This window comes from Arvicanthis niloticus, chromosome 3, assembly GCF_011762505.2.
Source record: "Arvicanthis niloticus isolate mArvNil1 chromosome 3, mArvNil1.pat.X, whole genome shotgun sequence".
NCBI lineage: Eukaryota > Metazoa > Chordata > Mammalia > Rodentia > Muridae > Arvicanthis > Arvicanthis niloticus.
In genome coordinates, this window is record NC_047660.1 from 119,570,199 (window position 1) to 119,577,368 (window position 7,170).

Genomic DNA, 7,170 nt, shown 5'->3' on the forward strand with positions numbered 1-7,170 from the left:
ACTGAATACTCCACTACATCTAGGCCCCATTCGTTCTTCACTGCCTTAGTAGTTTTCCAAAGCCTTGAAATATATCTATATACATATATTATGTACACATCTATACATATGTATGTTTTCTAAGCTTTCAAAGTTAATATAAATTATCCTGGCTGAAATCAACAGAATCTTTTCAAATGCCAATTTAGTCCAATAGTGTCCAAATGAATAAAAAATTATTTTAAATGTTAAGCAAAAAAATAAATAAATAAATAAATAAGTAAATAAATAAAATATTAGATAGAACCTATAGTTAAAGAATCAGTGTTTTAAGATTGCCAAAGGTTCAATAAGTCCACTCGTAATGAAACAATTTATCAATCATAAGTGAAAGATAAAAGAGACTTCATTTATTTTCTGCCTCATATTTATGACCAGCATAAAAAATTTTTCTTTGAAAAAGGGTAGAAGAGTTAAAAAAAAAAATCACAACAAAAAAGTTTCTTATTACTATGAAATTAAGTGATTTCTATTAGATAAACAAGACAAATGCCACCACATAGAATTTTTACATATTTATCTTAGATATCATCTAAGATAAAAAAACCAGTTCAGCATTTACAAAAGCAGAACGTCATTATGAACTGTTCCATCTATGACACAATTACAGCTCAGACCCTGAAGAAAAACTTCAAACACTTGGAAACAACAAACCTGGTCAGAAAACAGTAGCTACTACAAGGAATACTTGTGTCAAAAGCTCTGTATATAATGGTTCATAAAACTCTTCCAACAAAGAAAAAATCCATCAATCAACCAACCAATCAATCAGCTAGCACCTTGCTCATGAACTCCCTAGCCTTCAGAACAGAAAAAAAAAAATTCAGGTTTCTCAATCCACCTAGTCCTACCATATTTTATTACGGCAGCATGAGCTAATACACTTATACACCAAGGGGAAAAAACACATAATAGACACAGAAAACCATGGGACAAATCCTCTCCTTCTTTATAATGAAACACTCAATAATCTAGGAACAGAAGATAGTTTCCTAAACCTAACAAGTCCTCTATATAAAACTCCACTTGTGTAGTAACATATCTGACAGGATGAGAGCTTCTCCCTGAGATCAGCAAAGACAAGGGTATGTATTCTCATCACTTCTTCTATATATCTTCTGAACTACAGAGACGTTCAAGGAAAAAAAAAAGAGTATCCAGACTAGAAAACTAGTGTGACTATTTTGTATATGGAAGAATCTTACATACGCAAAGTCTTAAGGACTCAAAAACATTTAGAGCTATTAAGTTCCACAAAGTTGCACAGTGTAAGATCAAACTTTAAAGTGCTATTGTAGGCCTATATACTAGAGATAAACAATCAAAAATGAGTTTATCAAAATTTTAATAAATTTAACATAACAGTACAAAACCTGTACACTTAAAAGCCTACGGCTAGGATGAAAGGTTTTTTAAGAAACTTTATGTAATGAAAATATATGCTTCTTGCTGACAAATCGTCTGCAGATTCAACAAAATCCCTATCAGAATCTACCTGCCTTTCTGAAGTAATCCAGTCTTAGGGAAAAAAAAAGATTAAGAACAAAAAAGGCCTATGACATTTAGTGTAGATGGTGAAATGAGCACATGTTGGTGTTATTGGTGTTCCAAAAAAATTTTAAACCTACTCAACTTAAAACTTCCTATCTCAGAAAAGATACGGCTATTTAAAGGATCTCTGAAACTTGACCAAAAGAAGTCATATATACTACAAGATGAGATCTGGAAAGTCTTTCAAAGACTCATATATTGAAAGTTGGTCTTCAGTTTGGTACTATTAGAACCTTTAAGAGGTGGGGGTGTCTAAAACTGGAGGTTTTAAGTCACTGAGAGTGTAACTCTGAAGAGAGTCCTGTTATTTTATCTATTTCTCACATCCCAGACATGAAGTGAACAGCTTGTCTCACTACACTTCCTGCCATGCTGTGCTGTCTCACCACAAACCCACAAGTAATAGAATCTATCGATTACAGACTTAATTGTTTCCAAACTGAGAGCCAAACCAACCTTTTTCTCTCTGTAAGTTCATTATCTCAAGTATTTTGTATGATCTCAAGATTATCTCTCAGTCATCATTGTCAAATTGATAAAAATAAAAGAATTCTTGAAAAAGCAACACAAAAGCATCAAATCACATAATTGGTAATTCCTACTAGACTGACAGAAAATTTATCAGCAGAAACCTTACAGGATAAGAAATATTCAAAGTCCTAAAAAATGAAAATTAAAAAAAGGAACAACTAATATTAAACCAAGCAAAGCTATCCTTTAGAAATGCAAGAGAAATATAGTCTTCTCAAACACAAAAAGCAGTAATTCCCTGTCATCAGATTATCCATCCTTAAAAGAAATGTCTATTAGAGCTCTACACTAGAAGCAAAGACAATGACTATCATAAAAATATGTGCAACTATAAAACTCAATAGTTGTTCAGATACACAAGGGAAGAACCATAGACAGAAGATCATCAAACCACAAAGATGAGTAAGAGAAGGAACAAAAAATATACCAAAAATTAGAAGAAAAAAACACTAAAAATATAACAAAGAGTGTATCATTACATATTAATAATAAACTTAAATATAAACATTAAATTCTCGAAACAAAAGGATGTAGACTGGCTCAACAGGGACTTTTTAAAAAGATTCAAATGGTATGCTGCTCTAAAAAACTTACTTCCCCAGTAAAGTAACACACTTTCTAGAGGTGAAGGACAGAAAATGACATACCACGTAAACAAAACCCAAGCAGGAATACCCACATTTGTATCAGAATAAATAGACTTGAAAAAAAAAACTGGGGATACAAGATATAATAACAAAAGAAATCCAACAAAAGGAAATAAATACAAACACAAATCAACAACAATATATGTGTGTGTAGATACATAATTATTTCATCCAATAGCTACAGAATAAGCATTATTCTCATCAGTGGAACATTCTCAACAAATTAGAAATAAATCAGCACATGTATCTTTGATTAGAATTGAATAAAACTAGCAAGAGTATCTTTAGAAACTGCACAAGCACATGAAAATAAAACATGTTCTTAAGTAAATAGAAGAAATCAAAAGATACATACATGTATCTACACACATGCATATATATTAGATCTAAAAGGAGATTCTAATACAGTAATGAGACTCAAAACCCCACTTCCATTAATGGAAAAATCTACACAAAAACCAGAAACTGCTATTTGATATCACAGTTTATAGATTATAGACCAAAGGGGCCATGCAGACATTTACAGAATTATTTCATCCAATAGCTACAGAATAAGCATTCTTCTCATCAGTGGAACATTCTCAACAAATTAGAAATAAATCAACACATGTATCTTTGATCAGAATTGAATAAAACTAGCAAGAGTATCTTTAGAAACTGCACAAGCACATGAAAATAAAACATTCTTAAGTAAATGGAAGAAATCAAAAGAAAATTTAAAATGTCTTAAAACAAACTGAAATTAAAACAGCACCCTACAATCTATGAAATAAAGCAAAACTGATACAGATTGAAGTTTATAATATATTACATTTTTTAAAAGTTTAAATAACACCACAAATCAATAACCTAAAAAAAATCAAGAAAACACCAAATATATAGTAGCAAGAAGAAATAAATAGCAAACACAGCGGAAATAGACTAAAACTTACAAAAAGAGGGCTAGAAATGTAGCTCAGTGGTATAGCATGTGCACACAAATGCAGGTATAAAAAAGAAGGGGAAAGGAGAGGCGAGAAAACAGATGCTCCAAATAAAATCAGGGATAAAAAGGGCAGTACTACGACTGACACTTTAGAAAACATATGACCATTATGATGAATAATAATAAACCTATAGACTAGAAAATCTGTAAGAAATATACACAGCCTACAAAAACTGAACCAGGATAATATACAAAATCAACAAACTGATAACAAGACTAAATCAGTAAAATACATCACAATAAATAAAAGCGCAGAACCGGATAAATTTCACATCTTTACAGATGGATATTGCTAATAAACACAGGTACAAAAATACTCAACAAAATGCTAATGAATCAAATTCAAGAACACATAAATATTACAGGAAAACAAAAATAGCTCAATATTTATAAATAAACATAGCTCATCAACATTATGAAAGATGAAAACTGATTGATCATCTCATTATATGCAGAAGAATTTTTTAAAATTACTTTATGATTAAATTTTTTTTAAAAATATGCATTTAATGTATATGAGTACACTGTAGCTGTCTTGAGACACACCAGAAGGGGGCATCAGATCTCATTACAGATGGTTGTGAGCCACCATGTGGTTGCTGGAAATTGAACTCAGGACCTCTAGAAGAGCAGTCAGTGCTCTTAATTGCTGAGCTAACTCTCCTGCCCGATAAAATATTTTTAATTGGGTACAAAAATAACAACTCAGTACAATAGGGACTGTGCATGACTATCTACAATTTACATCATACTCAATGGAAGAAAGCTAAAATACACTTTCTCTAAAAGAAGTAATAAGACAAAGACACCCATATTGACCACTCAGATTCAGTCTCAGATGAGCCTCAGAGCACCACAATAAGAGAAGTAAAGAGTATCAAATTATTCATTTGTAGAATCCAATCTCAAAACAAAAACCAAAACAACAACATATGTGTATCTATTTCACCTGCATGTATGTATGTGCATCACATTCATGTCTGGTACACACAGAAACCAGAAAAGGTTATCAGACCCCCTGAAACTATAAGTACAGCCATTAAGTGCTAGGAACCACACACAGGTCCTCCACAAAAGTAGCAAGCACTCAACTGCTGAGCCATTCCAGCCCCAGATGACAATTTCACTAAGAAAAAAAAAAAAACAAAACAAAACTAGACTCTATTAAAATATTTTTTAAAACTGAAAAACAAGTTAATAAAGGTACAGGATAAAAATCAACAGACAAAAAACACCTGTTTTATATATTGTTTGTTAAAAAGTTACCAAGAAAGATACCAATAATAATACCACCTAAATATTAATTTAACCAAAGGCATGAGTGATTTCTAGAATGAAAATTACAAAATATGAAAAGAATGAAACTGAAGACACACATATCAAAAAATAAGTTCATGTTCATGGATTAAAAAAATACAAAGTATCCATAACAATAAACAGATTCAATTGCAACTCATATCAGAATACCAATAACCTTCACAGAACTATACAAAAAAAGCAACCATAAAATTCACGTAAACCCTAAAATATTCATAACAGACAAAATCTTGAGCAAAATGAATAAAGGTGGAGCCATTATAATATCAACTTCAAAACATAATACAAAACTATAGTAACTAAAACAGCATGATACCAGGAGCTGGGGCACCAAAGGAATGTAACAAAAGCAGTTGACCAGTTAGGACAAAGACAGTACCAACTAAATAAGTTTCTTCAGTAAATTGTGTTGAGAAAATTCACTATTTGTATATAGAGAAATAAGTCTGGCATGGTGGCTTAATTAATCCCAACAGAGAAGCAGATGGACCTCTATGAGTTCAAGGTCAGCCTGGTGTACATGGTGAGTACTAGGACAGCTAGAATTATATAGTAAGACTTTGTCTCAATAATAATGGTGATGATGATGAATTAAATAAATACAGGAGAACGAAAACTAGACTTCAATATCATACTACATTTTTTAAAAAAATCAATCCAAATATATCACATTCTCTGGTGGTATGAATGAGAACAGCCTCCAGAAGCTCCTAGATTTGGATGCTTGGTCCCAGTTAGTGGAACTGTTTGGGAAGGATTAGAAGGATTAGGAGGGGTGGTCTTGTTGGATAATGTGTGTGTGACCTTGTGGGAAGAGGTGTGTCACTAGAGGTAGGCGCTAAGGTTTCAAAAGCCTTTGCCAGTCTCAGTGTCTCTGTCTACTGCCAAAGGATTATGATGTAAAGCAATCAGCTACTTCTCCAGCACTATGCCTGTCTGCCACTATGACATGCCACTCTCTGCCATGATGGTGGTGGGCTAATAACCCTATAAAACTGTAAGCAGGCCCCCAATTCAATGTTTTCTTTTATAAGAGTTGCCTTAGTCATGGTGTCTTTTCATAGCAATAGAGCAGTAACTAAGACACACTACAAAAAGAAAACATAAGGAACATGAACGTGCAATGGTGCACATATGAAAGTCAGAGACAATCTTGGGTGCCAGTTCTTCCCTTCTACTTTGTTTTAAAACAAGATCTCTCCATGTTATCTGTTCACTGCTACATACCATTCTCCTGCCTCTACCTCCTATCTTACCACAGAAGCACTGAAAAGTACAGAAGTATTCTCCCATGCCTTGCTTACAGGGGTTCTACAGATTCAAGCTCAGTCCTTAAGTTTTGTGTGGTATGTGTTTTACCCACCAAGTTACTTCACCAGCACAGAATTCTTTAGTATTGGTTTCTGTTGTTTTTTTGTTTGTTTGTTTGTTTGTTCGTTTTTGAGACATAGTCTCATGTATCTCTGGCTGGCCTCAAAACCTCATTCTGTAGCCAAGGCTGCCATTCAATTCTTGATAATCCTGCTTTTATACTTCCTGACTGCTTAGAAGGCATGAGCCACCAAACCCAGCCACCCAAAAGATTCATTCCAGAATATATAAGGGACTCAAACAACTCAACAGCAAAATATAATCATTTTAAATGGGCTAGTAACTTGTGTAAACATATTTAAAAGAGAATATATAAATAGCAAACGAACATTTGTTATCACTAATCATCAAGGAAATATAAAGACAATAAGTATGATCTCAATCCTGTAAGAGGGGCTACTAATAAAAAGATTTTAAAACGGCAAGTTCTAGTGGGCATGTGACAAAGAAGGAGCACTTCTATAAGAATAATGTTAAACAGCAGCACCATTTGAAAAACAGGACACAAGTACCTTGGAAAACTAGAAGCAGCACCTCTTATAATGGAAAATCCCACTTCTGGTGCATATCTAAAGGAAGTAAAATCAGTATGTCAAGGCAACATCTGCATTTTTCTGTTTATTACCAAATATTCACAACAGCCAAAACAGGAAATCAATCCAGCTGTCTACAGATGCAAGAATGGATAGAGTGGTCACCCAAGCTTGACAAAGACAAAGGGAGGGGAAG